At 44.4% G+C, this 19,597-nt stretch overlaps 1 long non-coding RNA gene across 3 annotated transcripts in view; it reads right to left on the bottom strand.

The window, feature by feature from the left end:
• Positions 1–3,519: 3,519 nt before the first annotated feature.
• Positions 3,520–19,597, bottom strand: part of LOC147025855 (uncharacterized) — an 86,680-nt gene continuing 70,602 nt past the window's right edge. For 2 of the 3 annotated variants that reach the window (XR_015058036.1, XR_015058037.1), the window contains 2 exons: positions 6,655–6,755; positions 3,520–4,259 (listed from right to left, as the gene is read on the bottom strand). This is a non-coding gene — a long non-coding RNA (uncharacterized LOC147025855). Of the gene's footprint in view, positions 4,260–6,654; positions 6,756–9,483; positions 9,555–19,597 lie in introns of all 3 variants that reach the window. The other variant, XR_015058038.1, reaches the window with a different exon arrangement.

Raw genomic sequence — 19,597 nt, 5'->3', positions numbered from 1 at the left:
CCTCAGTTTCTTTGGATTCATTTTTACCTCATTGTACATAATTATTTATTTATTGCATTCCCTTCCTTCCAACCCGCCGTCGTCTCCTCCATCACGATTACATCATCTCTGGTTCATTCTATTGTTTTGGGTTACGGGAAATAAACCCGTTGGTTTTAAAAGCTGGAAGGTCTCTCGTCTCTCCTCAAGACCCACAAGCGCATTGTCCGCCATAATCCGAAACATCGTCAGAGGCAGTAAACCACCCAATCGGCTCATCCGCCCAGCATCGGTGTTAACTTACCTGAACACGACAATATTTAACAGAACTGGATATTTTACGCGTCGCTTCGCTGATGCGGTTTAATCAAAAGGCGACCTGTTGTACTTCACAAATATTCTGCTCGATTTACCCCATCATTTGCTCAAGGTCATCTTCAATCTGCTTGGAAGTCAGCGTTCACCTTCATCAGCAAACTTCGACTTCTTCTTGACGGCCACAATTATTCCAACGTTTTTGTGGGAAGTTTGGATGTAAAGTTTTTCACAAATCGGCAGGCCAGGCCTGACATTCGACGAAGGTTAAGGCAGGAATTTGTAATTTTGGCCAGGGTGCGAGCAATAGCTCGCCTACTCATCTCGAAGAACATCCGCAAGATGTGATCTTTAACATCCACCGATTACTAATCCCAACAGACGGGATATCTAATTTCATGATGGAACACACCCTACCTGTGGAAGTGTGAGATAACAGTTTATAGCTGGGCTGAGATTCAACCCCAGCCGAGACAAGTTCAAGGTGATTTTATATATAGGATAGACAACATTTTTTCTGAAATGGCAAAAGGTGGTTGTTGATGACGATGATTATGTGGAGAAATAGGGTTATGTTCCTTGTTAATTTACCTATACACTGTACAAGCAACAATGCTGTATAATTATAAATGTACAATAGTGTTGCAAAAACAAATTGTGGGGCATTACTTTTCGACTATCCCAGTGTTTCTCAAGGTGGGGCATGGAAATATTTTGGTGGGACATGAGGATTCAGACTTAATGAATCAATATATGATCGCTTTCATAGCTTTGCAATGAGTTCCCTTCTTGGTTGACTCAGCCATTTCTGGTGGATTTATCAATACCAAGAGGAGTTATGCGAGTTGCAACAAGATGAGTGTGTGAAAACTCTTTTCAAGATCAAAGGAACCATGATGTGGCTGTCTGAGGAGGGCGAAAAGAAATACCCAAACTCTACTACTTTGGCAAGGGAAGTATTGATACATTTTCCATCATCATATTTAGTAGAATGCGGATTGAGTGTTGTTACCGATTTGCTGCAAGCTAAGAGAAATCGACTGGAAATCACGAAACGTGCTGATTTAAGGCTGAAACTGACGAAATTGGTTCCTCGAATCAAACAAATCTGCAGCCAGCGTCAAGGGCAGGGCTCCCATTGAAGTGAGTAGCAATTGAATAAAATTTGCAATAAAGTTTTAATAAAGCCTTTAGAATACATATGTAGTATATACTGTAGTGTCTCCAATCATGGTGGGGCGTACAATTTTTTTGAAAATCAAAGTGGGGTGTGGGACAAAAAAAGTTGAGAAACACTGAATTAACCCTTGTGTAATGTAATTTATGAATTTCAGAGCCAGTGTGATGCCAAGTAAGTAGGTTATACATCCCAAAGATATGAGGAACAAATTAAGCAGCATTCGTGTACAATGAGTTTGCACGTGCAAGAAACCAACTAAAAGGCTCACTCAAAATTGCGACTGTGATCAGACAGCATTTGCTGAATAATCCAGAGTGTACTGAAAACTACCACATGGATTGGTTTCACATCTTGACCAAATGAGCAGACAGTGCAACACATCTACGTATGCTTCACACTCACACACACACACACACACACACACACACACACACACACACACACACAGACACACACACACACACACACACACACACACACACACACACACACACACACACACACACACACACACACACACAGTCACGTTCTCTGCAAGCAGAAATAAGTTACACAAATGCTCCACTTGTTTTGAGACCATTGCAGCACATCATGGGTTTTCCAATTCACTCAGGTGCTCATAGCCATAATGTGCATCGATGGCAATCATCACCACCAACAGCAACCAATCAGTCACCACATGTGAGCATATATTTCTCACATAAAGGATTTGTGTGTGGAATAAGCTGAGATTTCGTAATTTTTTTCAGCTTTTTTTTGTTTTGTTCCACTGCAAACCAAAGAAATACATTTGTGGATCCCAAAATTTTATTTATTTCTACCATTTTCTGGAAGAAATGGTGCATCATTAGAAAAAAGTGCGAGGATGCCAATATTTTTGGCCACGACAGTAGAACGTAGGTATGCCTATTAATTACATGCTATTGAAATTATAATGGCAATGATAATGATATTGGTACATCATGATAATGGTAATAATAATAATAATAATGCTGACATAATGATAATAATAATAATAATGATGCTGACACATAATAATAATAATAATAATAATGAAACGTAATGATCATGATAATAATAATGAAACATAATGAAAATGATAATAATGATACATCATGACAATGATAATAATACTAATCATGATGCTGACACATAATTATAATGATAATGGAACATAATGATAATGATAATAATAATAATGATGATACATAATGATATGGAATGAAAATTATGATATATAATGATCACAATAATAATAATGGTACATAATGATAAGACTGATGATAATTAATGATACCTAATGATATGGAATGAAAATGATAATAATAATGATAAACAATGATCATAATAATAATAATGGGACATAATAATACTGATAATGGTACATGATGATAAAACTGATGATAACTAATGATACCAAATGATGATACATAATGACAATAACAATAATTATTATAATGGTAGATGATAATGACAATGAAAATGATAATAATAATAATAATAATAATGAGGATAATGATAATGGTGCATGGTTAAAATAGTATGCGAGTCCATCTATTCATTATGTACTAATCTTCTTCTTCTTCTTGTGTACGGCAGCTTGGCTGCCAGGTAGCTATCTATAATTTTGTTGGGGTGTGTCTATACTGCTGATGATGTGCCCCTATTCCAGGATACTGGTACTCATGTTGCTGACTTTGGAAGGTGAGTCAACCCCAGCGAGTGTTTATTCAGTGGCAAACAGGGCTCAAACTCAGGACCCTAATATTCCAAGTCAGCCACCTTAACCACAAAGCCAACACCAGGTGATATTACATACTAATGAAATGTGAGTGCTGTTCTACGTCTCTTAATTGCATTTCATTGGAACGTGAATATGTCCATTAATTACGTACTATTTGGAACGTACCATTTTGACCTTTACACCCTTTGAACCTTTTTACCATTTTCAGACTCCTTTGACCCTTTATACAATTTAAACCATTAACCCCCCCCCCCTTAGACCTTTTTCAGACCTTGACACCTTTCAATTCAATTTGGTTTTATTACAAAAATCACATGACAGAAGTCCGAGGACTAAAAGAGTCAGTGTTACAATTTCAATTGAATGATAGTTCACAGGTTCCAACAGTAATAATTAAAATTAACATACTGCATGATAAAATGCATACACCAAGATAAATAAAGTCATGTCTACAAATAAAAGCCGAATATTAAATATTAAAATTAAAGAGATCAAAATAAAGTATGAACCATCATATTAAGTCGTTAAGACAAAGAAAATATGATGTTTAAAAAACACAAATGATCATAATTTATAATTATTGCAGAAAAAAATTAAAATAAATAAATCAACATTCGAGAAATATCAGTTGTGGTGGTGAAGACCCAGTGTGCTGCAGAGCAAAGGCGCCATGAAGTATAGTGAGAAAAAAATGGCTGTACCAAGCCTCTCCGTGGAGTCCAAACAAACTGGAGATGGCTACGATAATGACTGTTAGCCTGGCCTCCAGCCCATTGACTCCAGCAAGGATATTTTTAGTGTTTATGAAGAAAACACAGAGAAGTCCCATGTACACATACAGATCAAGTAGTGGGCAGAGGGGTGCAAGAACGAGCATGGTGATGGGGTCCGTCGGTGAGCAGATAAGTTGTGAGCAGAAAGGGAGTGCCAGATGTTTTGCCGCCAGAAGCTTCTTGGTCACAGCATAAATGACTCAGAAGGTCATGAACCAGGCCGTCACTGAGACCGCCACATTCACGAACAGGGGGCACGTAGTCCATCCTGGCAGGGGAGAGAGGGTTCACGTCGCCGCCACCGAAACTCTCCGAGGGTCGGTCACTGCGGCACCACGTAGACCTCAGAGACATAACTTCAGCATCAAAACCACAAGATGCAGGCAGCCCAGGGGGTTATTATGGATCCATTTTAGAGCATTGGAACTTCCTCTCTTTCTTAATTTAACTATGAATTAAATAAACTTAAAACAGAACTGCTTTGGAACTACTACCAAATCTTAAGCACTCTTTTCACCACGAGGCACGCACAACATCGTGGCCCACGAATCCAGAGCCACAAATTTCAGACCTTTTAAATACCCTTTAGACCTTTCATTTGCAATCAATGACCTTTCATTTAGTATAGCCTTCCATTTATTTGCCACACAAAACAAGTCCTGGTGAGAGTCCACAATCTCTGATTGCTCTTTGTAGTTTTCCTTGTGAACTCAAAGTTGAACTTGTCCGGAAGTACAGCAATGTTACGGGGATGTGATCGATGATAACAACATTGTTAAGGGGGAAATTCGTACATGTTCAGCATAATTGTGCAGTTTCTGTGTGAAATCTGTTCAGGAGATGGAGATCATGACTCCTGCCCTCCATAATGTGTCTACGAGCTTTCCTACCATTCCCCCATCATTATGTCTTTAAATCATTCCCTTTATAATCTATTTGTTTTCATTCGAAAGCCAACTGCCAACTTCGCGAGTCCAGCAAATTCTCCACCACCGACAGGACGGCAGAAGTAACGCTTTGTCATCGTGCAATGAGGTAAGAACTGCCAGGACAGCCCAGACTGCCCCAACTGCCTGAAATCATTTACAACAGTGGGCATGGCACAAGGCTCGACAGAGAACCATTCGGCGTACGATTGCGAGGAAAGAATAAGCGAGGGGTGGAAACTTCTCAGAACTCGTAACGTTCAGTGAGTCAGATGAGGGAGTTGAGTTGGTTGGTTTCAGCGTGGCGGAATTGAGCTTGGGAGGGTAGAGTCGAGGGCGGTGAGCGAGTGAGTTTGAGATGAGCAGCTCAGAGCACAGGACGGCGAGAGCGAGACGGGATTCAATAGCATTGAACAGACACGCAGCCCCGAGAGACCATGAAGCCGGATGCAGTCCTCCTCTGTTCCCGCCCAAGCTCTGCCACCACAGCTCATCTCCCCTTGAACCACAGCACTGACCCCAGACAAACATTATGTGGGGACGTTTATTTCGTGTTTTGTGACCGCTGCCTGTCTGAATATCTGTCATATGAAACACATAAGGTCATGTGATAAGCAGTCAAAGCTCGTGGACGCATGGGATAATTAGTACAAAGAATAACTCCTTGTTGTTTTCCCTATTGCCCTTTAAAACATTTATTACCTCCACCACTGAAGGTGAAGGGGGTTGTGTTTTCACCCCTCTCTGTCTGCTTGTTTGTTTGTTTGTGTGCACGATATGTCAAAAAGTTGTGGACGGATCCTGATGGAACTTGGTGGGCAGGTTGGGTGTGACAAGGACAAATTGATTCAGTTTTGGTGAAGATCCGGATCTGAATTTGGATTCGAGAATTATTTAATTTCAAAGTGATTCTTCACCATTGAGAGATCAGCCCAAAAACGATATACAGCATGATATTTCAAAAATGTATTGGACCATACATGTTCTCGTGGATCAGGCATTACGTGGCGGAGGTATGCGCTCAACCGAGTGCCCTTCTAGTTCAACCTGTTACCTACTTAGAGTGTCAGCCTGGTGCGCGTTTTACGATTTGGCATAATAACCATGGCGCAAGTTCAACTCTTGGCAGTTGGAAATTTGGCGCGAAACCCTTGTTAGGTTATAAAATCGTGGTTCATTTATAGGGGGTTGCTCGGCCCCACATCCTAATTAACGGGGGACATTACTGTCGGCAACAGATCTCACGAGAGTTTCTGTATGTCGGAAACCTCAGAAAAGATCTGTTCAGCTTTCCCGGCAGATTGCGGATAGTCTCCAAGTTGGTGATTGTCCAGGTGGAGGATTGACCTCGAGTCCACCCCGGGGCCCACAATTATATTGGTTTGTCAGGATTGGGATCAAGGTTCATCAGGATTGGGATTGGGATCTGAATCCGACAACCATTACAATGTTTTTTCTCACTGCATCATTAGGTTTTATGACTCGTGCCACAGCCATAGGCAGAGCGCGCGAGTATTGCTACGATCCCATTTGTGTGTTTGTCGGCAGAATAACTGGAAGAGGGCAGCTAGAATCGCCAAATTTGACCCAGAGCTTCATATTGTGAATGTCTCGGATGAGTTTGGCACAGAATGAGGTTTCATCTGTGTCCAACCACAGGCATGCAGGGAGTTCTTTCCCTTCTAAAAATTATTGTTATAGTACAAATCAAATCAGAAAACAACCATGACTTCTTACAAGAGATGAGATCACGGCATGAGCCAGCGCCTCCCTGGAGTGCCTTCTTGTACTTTATGCCTTCATTTCTCCATGACCTTGAGACAGCCCTTGTGTAAAACCTACGAAAGGATATTAAAGGGATTCTGTGAGTGTTGGTACAAAACAAACAATACTCTTTAACTTTGAGCATTAACTCTTCATTGGCATCTTGTTTCACGAACCATATTCCGACATCACATAGATTACTTGGCAGCATTTCAGTTGGTGGTCGCTTACGTCCTGGACTCATCCAACAGGGGAACGCATCAGGCACAATGGACAGAATAGGAATACTAGAATGGCACTCGGTAGAGCACATACCTCCACCAGTTTACATTTTGTCTCCCACTGATCGATTGGCCGGACCTGCATTCGGACATTGACGAAAATTGAATCGAATCGACTTGTTATTGCCACCTGCCCAACTCATCCACCAAGTTTTGTCCGAATTTGTCCACAACTTTTTGAGATATCCTGCTCATAGAAAAACAGACAGACAGACAAACACGTGTGAAGACATCATCTCCATCCACATAGGTGGTGGAGGTAAAAATTGACTTCAGGAAAAATCTGTGTCACAGAAACAGCATATACACAACCATCACATAGCCTTATGGTATTATGCCAAGTCTCACCTTGTACCCACGAAGGTGGAGGTGCTGGATCACATGGTCAAAACCCTTTGTACTATCCTGACTATAATTCATGGACTGGTGTTTGTTTGTTTGTCATGTTACTAATCCTCCAGTTCTGGGCCAGTTACATCCAAACTTGCTAAATCGGATCAACACGACCCCATTTAGTGTGTCGGTGTGTTTTTATCTTCACCGGTGGTCTTGGGGTGGAGGGGGATGCAAATTCTCTATGTAAGTATGTATCGTGTAGCGCCACCTCCATGTTTTCCCTGGTATTACAAGTCTCCAGCATTAACAGTCCTGTATTCGTGTCCGCACGTTTTCCAGTGCAGTGAAGTGTTTTCAACTACAAGCAATAGGTATGTTTTTGCTTCACGCATGTAACCTGGGTTACTACCCTCGCCGAAGGAGAGGGTAGTAACCCAGGTTATTACCCTCGCCGAAGGATGGGGTATTGCATTTGGCTCCATTTGTTTGTTTGTTTTTGTCTGTCTGTTTGTCCGCAACCGCTGAACAGATAGAGCTGGAATTTTCAACATTGGTGCAACTACTCATGTAGAATGTTTTTATGATAATTATGACGTCGATGTTGGACGTGGTGTGGTGGCCATGTTGGAAAAACTTTGGACCTCTGTATCTCTGAAACCGCACCAAGGAAAAAATTGAAACTTGGCACACTGCAAGTATTGCTCATGGGGAATGAGTGATTTTTTTTTAAAATGACGTCATAGGTGTCTTCGTTATGATGTCATAATTGCATATGTAGAACGCTACATCCGATCAGAATGAAAGTTTGAGGGTCATCTTGGGTTAAAATGGTCAACAAATTTTTTTGATGACATCATCGGTCACGTGTTTCGAGCCATTTTTTTTGTTTGTTTGTTTTTTAAACCTTCAAAAATCTTCTTCTCTGAAATGGCAAACCAGTCATCACTGCCAGCATTTAAAAAGCGGCAGTTCTAATTATATCTCTTATGAATTACGTAACACACGAATACTCAAACACCACACAAAACAAGTCCTGGTGAGGGTATGCAATCTCTTTTTCTTGTTTTATTTTCGGAAGCGATTGAGGCCGCTGTCAGTTGCCTATACACCACCCAAATAAAGGTATGCGTCAGAAGAACGCGTTGCATTCTTGGAACAAGATCACCCATAAGATGGGCACTCTGCTCGTGAGTAGTAATTTATGAGTGCTCTTTTTGGGCTGATCCGGATGGCCTCGAGATATGAACATTTTCTTCTGAGCTTTCGAGTCTTGGTTCAAATCTCAGCTCAGCGATAAACTGTCATCCTGGTGTCTCGGAGGCAGGGCGAGACATCAATGTGCGTGCGGGGTGTCGTCCTTCAGATGGACGTTAAACTGGGCATCCCATCTGCGAGCATTAGTTGGTGGACGTTAAATTAGATCCCACGATGACTTTCACCGAGAGCCGAGGAGCTATTGCTGCCATCCTGAACAAATTACAAATTACAAATTTCTTCCCTAACCAACAGAGGGCGTTGCATCAACGGCAACAGTTGTGGCCTCGTGCAGTCAATTATGTTACTCACAGCCATGTGCTATACACAAAAAAAAGACGAAGAACTACTTCTTTCACCAACACAAAAAATCTGCTTGTGAGATTCATTTTTCACTTTATAGCTCTGGTCCATCTGATAGTGGTATGTGCTTACCACTGAGATGCCTACAGGCAAGGTTCAAATCTTAAACGAGCTATGGAGGAGTTTCAGTTCCCATGATGTGCAGGCACCATATTAGTTGGCAAGCAAGTGAGAAAAGGTAAACAAGACCTAACAAAGTCAAATAATTAGTGTAACCTTCCCCATTTCAGTAAGTAAGAATAACGAGATAAACGTGCTTGATTGTCGAGCTGCTGTTGCCATCATTGCCAGGGAAGTGAATCCAACCATCATGGCAGCACGTACCACATTATGGGATAGCTCTGAAAACCCTCTATAAACTGTCATATTGGTAGATTTCGCACACAGGGAGAGGCATTGGGTGCATTATCCATTGGGGTTTGTGGGGGGGGGAGGGGGGGTATTAAACTAGGTGTCCCATCTGCTAGCATTATGGATGGATATTAAAGATCACACAGTGTCCTTCACGGATAGTCAACAAGTTATCTCCAGCACCCTGAGCAAATGACAAATTCTTGCTCTAACCTACCTCTAATCAGGGGGCACTGCATCAGCGGCACAGCCACACTTCCTACTATGACGCAAGCCCACAGCCACTTGCTGCATACAAAATGATAATGATGAGAGGTGGAATCTTTATAATAACCTATTAAAAAAAATCCACGAAAAAGTCACTTCCACATCATGTCACCTTCTTGCCCGTTTCATTATTATCGCCATGACAATACTGCACAATGAAGGACTGTTTGTCTACAACACGTGTCTGCAGGAAATGTTGGTGTACATGTCAGACTGGAAACAAATGTCCCAAAGTTTCATGACCTCCAGACTAAGATCTAACTTGAAGCTTGTCAAACGATGGCTGCAATTCCGCAATGAGTTACAAGATGGAATTATTGTTGTAAAGAATAGTCATGTGATGACATGCTTATTTGACATAATTATTTGCTACTCAACAAAATGTACAATTGAATGGTTATTTACTTCGAGGCTACAAGTCCAGAATTTAACTAAATATAAAAGGCTAAATCTACTAATCAAGTATTGCATAACTTGTTCAAATATGGGACTTGCATCCTCAACCTGGCTTCCAGCGCAGGTGTTACCACTTACAAAAATGTGTGTATAATGTCAAACACCAGTCTTTTTGCCTTAGTGCAGAAAGCAAATGAAGGGTGAGTGACAGTTCCGTAGTTTGATGGAGGTAACCACAAGAAGGAACTTGCAGACCAGGCCTCTTCCTTCCTCCATTGGTCCTCAACCTTCTCTGCTGCGGTTTATCAGATTTCTGGAAGTTGGTTGGGTTTTTTGATGCATGCACAAATATGTAAATGCAAGAATTTATTTCTGTACAAGCTTTATTTATCATTCGTTTATGTTCAAGTGTTTTTCTATACACTTGCTATTTAGTGTCGTTCGTTTACCTTGTATCAAGAGTTGAGCCAAGTTATTCTGAAATTGCAATGCAATAAGGAACAAGAAACCTTCAACACCATGATGTATGTGTTGTATATAATAAAATATAATATCTAAAGCTCTTTCTGATCACCGAATCACTGACTCACTGATATTAAAGATCGGTACCTTATGGGTGACGTAGAAAGCTGAAATTTTGCTTGCCGATGGACATCGAAGCCGATACACCAGGATACATCGATCACAGAACCATTGGAAAGTGTCCGTAAATGAAAATATAAATAAATTAAAATATATAAATAAAATAATAAATGCAGGTGGGCGACCAGAGACAATGGGGAAGCAAAGCTCGTTATTGGTTACAATGTGAAAGCATACCCCACGAGTAATATTGTTGTGGTTCCGAGTTCGGTAGCGAGGACGACCGCTAGACGGAGCAGTTGGGCCATCTCCCACCAAACACCAGAATTAAAAGGTCGTCACCCCGGATAACTCCGGAGTCGACGGGTTGCTTAAAGGACCGTGGTCGCAAATATTTCGACGGCGTGAGGTAGGGTCCACTTGTCTATTCCAATTTACCTAAGTACTCATGCCATCCAACTACCGGGGACGCCACACCCTCGGCCGGCTTTGTCCGAACCGAGTCGCTGTTACCGACTCGGATCCGGCGTAACCGAGCGGAAATTACCAAAGCCGCGCCGGCCCAAATGACAACTTACGGCACAATCGGCCTTCCAAATTATCAAGCCCGAACCATGCTAGGCCAATGAAAGAAAACATGGACAACGAACTGGAACATTTAACAAGGAAGGGAGACACAGAGCAGACTTAATCACGAATATGCAGGAATTGTACAATGAGCAATCAACACAAACAATTTCTACTTATGGGATGGCGCCACCACAGACACACACACCAAAAGAAAATGGACCCGGATTATCTTTATTTCGACCCTCACAGCCAAGGGGATAGACAGGCTGGAGGTCAGAGTTTGGTCGGTACCTGGCTGCCTCGTGCGGTTTGGCCCGCGACTGCAGGTGTGAAACTCGGGGTCGTCGGCAAGCCCAGACACGGTATAGCGGGGTCCAGGCAGGGGCCAGGGTCGCTCCTCACAGAGGGCCAGCGGAGATTCCCGGCTCGGACTCCGGGTGATTGCTCGACAAAATGAGAGATGGAAGTCGACGGCTGTGGAATAGTCAGAGGACCAGCTTGAGACACGGCAACGACGACCACCAACGACGCACACCAAGAGCAACGGCGACCCCTTTCTTCTCCGACAATTCCAACCCAACTCCAGCGAACACCAAGGGAAGCCCGGCGATTCTTATCCCTCCCCCGGGTGGGGTGGGGTGGGGGTGATGGATCCTCTGAGGTAATCTTTGCCCTGATTGGACAGGGTTTCGTGGGGTGATGTGCTGGCTATCCGTGATTGGACAGGGGGGAAGCCCCTCCTTTCCTGGGCAGAGTCGTGTTCTGAGGTGAGGAAACCTCCGCCCATGTCCGTGGCCGAACGCACGTGGGCAATGGCGTCGATGGTGCGAAAAAGTGAAGGATTGATTTGTTGGCGTTGGGTATTGCAAACATCTAACTAGAAAGAAACTTCGCAGCGCACACATGTAAATTCCCTTTAGACATTGGGAGGGTTCTAACTATTAAACACATACTTATCAAAATAACTGAACTGCGGAGACTCTGGCTGTTGTGTGCAAATGGCTGCCAGATTTGTAACAATGTTACATATGTATATATATATATATATATATATATATATATATATATATATATATATATATATATATATATTTGTATTATACATAACATGTCTGCACATAAGAATGCATCCTCAGGCTTAATCACAGTCTGTGGAGAGGAAAAAAAAATCAGACTGGCAGAGTTGTACAGAGAGAAGGAGGTTTTAAGAAAGCTGTGGAGGACAGAGCCAAAGAGCAAAAACCTGCTTCGGCAGGACAGAGAGATAAATTTTAAAAAAGACGAAGGATTGGAAGAGGCTGAACATCTGAGGGGAAAAAAAAAGAGAGCTTGTCATCGGAACAAATATCGGGCATTTGTTCACAACCCGAACAATGATTAAATTATTGTTTGAGGAACAGAGAAGTGGTGTACGACATAGCTTTAAGGTGGTGATCGAGAAACATAGAAGAAATACACTCTCAGAAACGAAACACACACACACACACACACATTTTGTTAAGTGGAAAGGAGGAAGGGATCCATAACTAGATTGTGCTAAGAATAGCTTCGCCCATGTGTTCGAGTAGATTAGATTTACGCTTGTAACAGGGATCTGTCAGAGGTAAGTTGTATTGTAAAACGTGCACCACGGAGGCAGTGCTTGTAAACCATACAGCAGTATGGGTAAGGATGTATCGTGTAAAACCCACTAGGCCTGGCCAGGTGGAGGACTTGTAGCCACAAAGGCACCACATATCCGTTTTGCCGTTGCTCCACACATGGGTCGAATGCGCAACTGCTCCTTCCACCTCTAATCAAAGCTACGTTTTCTGATCCTGATCTGTTGGACTGGCTGTTTGTTTGTTTTTTTCATCCAATTATCCATGTTAAATCGCACCTTGGTGTGCTGTGTTGTCCAATTTGTTTTTGGGGTGCTCAGGTGTACTCCTCAGATAGACGGCGAGCAAACACTGTCTCGGTTTCGATCAGATTCTCGTTCTGCTTCTTTTTCCGCCAAAGTTAAGTCTTCTCAACCTCTTCAATGTTATCCAATTCCCCCTCCTCACTTCAAAAATATAAAAAAAAAAAATTCTTTTCTTTCCAAAAAAAAAAAAGATCTCATTCTGCCTTCTATCTTTATTTCCTGTACTTCGTTCTTTATCTCTTCCTTTTCTAAATATCTCCAGACTTCATGTTCATTGAAGGGAATGAACGATTCCTCCTTCTTCCTGCTTCACCTTCAAGCTTTTAAAACATTTTAAAATGCTTCACTTTCCTTATTTCTGTGTCATGAGTACCCACGTGGTCTTCTCTTCTACTTCTTCTTCCGCTTCACAGGGCAAATTTTACAAACCTGCCTCTCACCGAGCGCTTATTCCATCACCCCTCCACCCGTACCAACAGCATCACTTTTCTCCGTGCCTTCAACAAAAATTCCTTCGGCCCATCCCATTATTGTTTTCTCTGAATGTCCAGTTTGCCGAGGATGTCTGCTCACAACAATGAGATCCCCAGGTGGCTGGCTTAGGATCTTAGGGTCCTGAATTTGAGCCCCGTTTTCCGCTGAATTAACACCAAGTGGGGTTGATTCGGCCTGTCATCCTTCCAAGGTTGGAAAAATGAGTACCAGTGTACTGGTAGAGGGGTACAGCATCAGTGGCACAGCCGTGCTTCCAGGAAATGATAGCTACCCCGGCAGCCAAGCTTCCATTCGCCAGAACAGAATGAAATCCCCTTCACGTTATTTTATGGTGCCAAACCCCTCCATGTCAGTGCCCTCCCCACACCTCTTCCAAGCCCATGTCCTTCTAACCCCACCTCTTCTAGGTCTCCCCCTCTTCAGCATCTCTCCACTTCATGTCCCCTCTTTCTGCATCCCCTCACTCCCCCTCTTAAAGTTTCCCACCCACCCCACCCCTTCAGACTTCCCCCTCATGTGCCCCCCCCCATCAGCATTCCCTGCACTCCATCCCATCAAAGTTTCCTCCATATCCCACCTGCTTTCAGCTTCCTGCTCGTTCTGCCCCATCTTAGCTTCCCCCTCTTCCCCCCCCCTCTCACCTGCCCCCTTGTTCCACCCTGTCCCATACCCTCCCATCTCTCCCCCCCCCTCGGCCTGCACCCTCCCCCTACTCTGTCACACATCCTCTCAATGCCTCCTCCATTGTCCCTGATTGTGTGGATCTCAAATGTCCAAGGCTTCCACTCCAACCTGACAGATCACTCAATGCAGGGCACTGCTGTTAAACTGGACATCATATGTTTAATAGAATCCTTCATCCCACAGGACGTCCGGGACTCCTTCGAGTCTCTTCCCACCTATTGCATCATCAGATTTGATTGGCCTGAACCCCACCCTGGCAGCAGCGTTTCCCTTTACATCAATAACTCAATTTCTCACTCTCCCTATACTGATCCTACATTTCCCAACCCCCAGGAATACCTTTGGCTACGACTTCCCCTCCACTACCTGCTCTTGTTTGTCTGTATGTTGGACCGCCCTCCAAACAGTGACTCCTCCATCTCCATCTCTTTGACTGTAGACCACGAATGTGGTCATCGATGTTCAAACGACGAATGTGTTCATCATTGCTTAGATACAAGATTGATCGGTATGCCGTCCTGATGAGGGCAACCAAGCCCGAAATCCGGAAAGGCGGCTCCATTTGATGTTTAACCTATATTGACCATGTAATCTTTGTTTGATTTAGTCACCGGGCCGAGGCCTCCGGATTGAAGGTGACACTTTGGTGTAGGACTATGTCCAATGGAGATCGGGGAGTGCTCATCACACCCACATGTTTCGATTTACCCGCCGATCACATCACGTGCCTTCTGGTTAAATGGTTTGCTTTCCTGGGAACAATCGTCTGGGTGACAGACGGACGGTTGTTCTTTGCAGATTATGCGGTTTTTACCATGTGAGACATAATCCGTGGTGATGCTCACCATAACAGTCAGGAGGTGCGTCTGATTATCGTGGGTGAGACAAGACTGGAAGTGGTAGCTGTTGCCATAAAAAGGGAAAGGCGAGAAGCTGTTGTGAGCTGGAAAGGTGTCAGTTCCTGAATAATGTATGTTCGACTGTGTATAAAAAAGAACTGTTACATCAAAGTAACAAGTGCTAATGCTCCAACCTTTATGTGCCCGTTAGAGGAGAAAAATCTTTTATACAACCAACTCTCAGAAGTGCTAAGGGAAGTACCAGTTAAAGATAGACTATTTCTGTTAAAATACTTCATTGCATGGGTTGTCAATATACAGGTACATGGGGTGAAGTGATAGTCCACCACGGCATTAGTACTTGCAACTCCCAAGGGATTATGCTACTGTATCTGTGTTCCCACTTTGGTCTTTCCATCGCAAATACCATGTTCGCCCATACAGATGTACATAAGACCACCTGGTACCATCCAAGATCAAAACTAGGGCACATGATTGATTATATCATCGTAAGGAGACATTATGTGACCGACGTCTATGATTGCCGTGTCCGTAGAACTGCTGACTGTTCAACAGACCACAAGCTTGTGTGTGTGAAAACTAGGCTTGGTGTCCATTGCTCAACCAGGTGGCATTTGAAACCATGCAGCCCACATCTTAATGTGGCTCTACTGCAATCATCAGCCAAGCAGCAATAACTTTCTTCAACTCTAAGTGAGACTCTACCAATAAACTTGAGCTCGAAGTATGCTGAACAATGGGAATCCCTTAAAACCATTATATACGGCACAGCTAAATCAGTGCTGGGAACCCAAGTACGCCAGAATAAAGATTGGTTTGCTTCAAATGATGAAGTCATCACGAGTCCCCTGCACATGAAAAGGGAGGCCTTTGCAGAGGTTTTGGCCTCAGAAACACCAAAAAACCAGTCCGCTACCAGCAGATGAAGAGCCTATGGCAGCGGGAGCTATGAAAAATGCAGAATCAGTGGTGGATAAACAAGGCCAAATAAATTGAGTTTGCAGAGAAGCATGGCTCTCAAAATGTCTTCAAAACCATCAAGTTCCAATCAAAGAGGAAACCTCTTGGGTTTCAACCCGTAAAATCCACTCCCGACGACCGCCTGACCCAACGAGAAGACATTCTCAACTGCTGGGAAGAACATTTTAAGACCTTGCTTAATCAACACAGAGGTGTTGACAGGTCAGTCATCAACATTGCACCTGAGGTCCTGAAGAAAGATGGACCTGCCCTATTCACAAGTCACCATCCGCTCATTCAATGGATCTGGCAAAGTGAATGTGTTCCTCAGGAATGGAAAGATGGCACCATCATTGCCTTGAATAAAAAGAAGTGTCCTTTTACATGTGGAAACTGCAGAGGTATTACCCTGCTCTCAGTTTCTGGAAAGGTTCTTGCCACAGTGGTGCCCAATCACCAAAAGCCCCGATTAGAAAAATTCTTCCCAGAGACCCAAAGTGGATTCCGCTTCGATATGATGTTTGTTTTCCATTAGATATGATGTTTGTTTTGAGACAACTGCAAGAAAAATGTAGGAAGCAGAGGCAGGACTTGCACCTTGTTTTCATTGACCTAGTTAAGGCCTTTGACTCAGTAGACTAGAACCTTGCGTGGAAATTGCTGGAAAAGAGTGGTGTTCTATCAAAACACGTCAACTTCATTTGCAGCTTTCATGTAGGTATGCAAGCAAAGGTATCTATCAATGGGGAAACAACTTCAAAGTTTGACATCATGACAGGTTTCTGCCAAGGCTGCATTCTAGATCCCGCCTGCTTCACCATCGTATTCAGTTATACCACTGGAATGGCACTTGAGGGTTTGGTAGACTACAGGTTTGGTGTTCGCTACAAGTAAGGTGGCAACCTGTTTCACTTGCACAGGCTAAGGACTAGCAAATCCATGCTAGGTATCATCAGAGAACTCCTTTCTGCAGGAGGTTTCTGATGATATCTATTCGCCTGTAATAATGTTCGCCACATTCGCCTGTAATAACATTGAGGAACTGCAGAAAAATATTGATACCCTGCATGATGCCTGCTCAAGGTGGGGAATTAGCAAAGAAAAAACAGAGATACTACACCAACCATCACAATCAGCTGGAGTAATACCCATTATTCTTGGAGACACCCCATAAAAAATAACGGACAAGTCTGTGTGCTTGGGAAGCATGATCACCAGTGATGGAAGCCTGGATGGTGAAATCCGGAGGAGATTAGCCAGTGCAATGTTCACGGTTCTTCTCACTCCAAAGTCGAGTGAGTTGTTGTTCAGGTCTATCTCTCAACACGAAGCTGATTGTATCCCGCCATGTCATCTTGGCAATACTGCTATATGGTAGCGAGACCTAGGCTACTCTAAATAAACACCTACACCAGCTGGAAATGTTCCACCAGAGATGGTAACGCCACATCATGCAGATTCGCTCGTGGTAAAAGATCACCAATATGGAAGTCCAACTCGGTGCCAACATAACCATCAGCACGATGGCAAAGACGTCAAGGCCGAGGTGGATGGGTCATATGTGTTGAATGCCAGATCATCGTCTCCAAAAGCGAGTACTTTTTTGTGAACAAGCCACTGGAACTCGCCCACGTGGCAGGCCTTGTAAACTTTGAAAGGATGTCATCAAGGAAGACCTAAAGATCTTCAATATGGAGGGGAACTGGCATGACTTGACACAAATGAGGCAAAGCTGGACAGCAGCTATTAGAAAGGGTGCATGCATTGATTGCAGAGGCTGCTGTTGCTGCAAAGGTTGTCCCGCAGCGCAAGAGACGGCACAAATGGCTTGTGTCACCCATCGTCATAAGTGAAAAGGACATATTGTTACGGATTTGGAAGCCTTGTGCACACAGACAGAGAGCAGTCCCCAAGTTTAGTTATCTCGATAAGTATGTGTTTATAGTTAGGGTCCCCTACCTGTGTCTAACGGAAATTACATGTGTGCGCTGCGAAGTTTCTTTATAGTTAGTTTTTTACAACAAATCTCCTTCACTTCACTTCGCACACTGATGCCATTGCCCACGTGCGTTCGACCACGTAGGTGGGCGGAGATTTTCATCGCCTCAGCTCCGACTCCACTCCTTGTCCAATCATGCACAGAGGGCAACTTTCCCACGACACCCTGGCCAATGAGGGTTGAGATGGCCACAGAGGGCGACTTTCCCACGACACCCTGGCCAATGAGAGGTGAGATGGCCACAGAGGGTGACGTTCCACGACACCCCGGCCGGTAGCTAGACTGCGTGGTTACTTCGGTATATTGAAATTTGGTAATTAACCCTACCCCACGCCGTCAAAATATTGGCGACCACGGTCCGCTAAGGGACCCGTGACCTTTCGGACTTATCCGAGAGTCACGACCTAAATTCCAGGAGTTCGGTGGGAGATGACTCTACTGCTCCCCCTCATGGTCGTTATCGCCACCGAACCCCGGCCCACAACAATATCAATTGATATTGTTATGGATTCGCGCCCGCCGGCGTGCTGACGGCCACGTAACTCGAATCGCGGCACGTCGCCCACCGGACGGACAATCCAGTCGTGACCCTCTCGGACTAACGCCGGGAACCAGTCACGGGTGGACCTTTCGGTCTCACCGCGATCGAGCCAATCAGCCCCCGCGTGGGATAGGGTTGCTCGCCAAATTCGACCTACCTAAGTACCCACGCGGAGGGTAGACCGGGCGATCGCACCTCGCCGCAGGTCGACTTCGGACACGGGCCACTTAAGCGACCCGTTCCGTACTATCAGAATAACCGAGCGGTGTTATCGTCGACCTCGACGGTTCGATTAATTATCGGGCGTATTCAGCCCACTACCAACCCTTTACGTGAAGCAAGATGAGGATTCAATGGGAGAAATGACGAAGCGAAGCGGGAAACAGTTCAACACAAAGCACATTTATTCGCGGCACACGGGAAGCACACATATTCAATTCCACCAAAAGCACACAGAAAAGAAAAACACAATTCAATTTACACAAAAAGCAAATATAAAAGCGAAAACACAATGCAGAGCTATCCGACTACCGAGCACACGGCAACACTTATACAATTTTACTTCACAGACGGCGCCGACAACACATACCCAAAACCAAGGAAAGAAATACCCTCAAGGATGAGGCGGGCCTGAGGCCGAGACCGGGTCGGCCTACCCGTCTGGTGATGAGACGCGGAGCGGCGATGGCGCCTCAACTCCGCGGGCCTCGCGGACAGTGTCTGGTAGGGGGTGGGAAAGGGGCCCCCTTGGTCGCACTATCTCAGCGCGGGGGGAAACAGGAGGGGGTTGCTGATGCTCGGGGTATAGAGGATCTTTATTATCCTGCGACGAGCGTCTCCACCTCGGCCAGGTCGCGCTGTCGGCCTCCCTCGGGTGCAGCTCCCTGCACGACGCGAGCACCCCCTCGTCTGGTGTCGCCGCCTTTCCACAGCTCCGTCCCCTCCGTTCCGACTCCAACGCACACGACGAGCAGCTCCACCGCCCGCGAAGTCTTGACTCTGTTTCCGACTCTCCTACTCTCCTACTCTCCGCCTTTGGACTCCCCTGGACTGACGAACACGGTCCTTTTA

The sequence above is a fragment of the Eptatretus burgeri genome, chromosome 5 (genome assembly GCF_056783735.1).
Source record: "Eptatretus burgeri isolate ZD-2024b chromosome 5, Ebu_testis_v1, whole genome shotgun sequence".
NCBI classification, from domain to species: domain Eukaryota; kingdom Metazoa; phylum Chordata; class Myxini; order Myxiniformes; family Myxinidae; genus Eptatretus; species Eptatretus burgeri.
The sequence above is the reverse complement of the archived record's forward strand: the minus strand, read 5'-3'. Positions and strand labels throughout refer to the sequence as shown.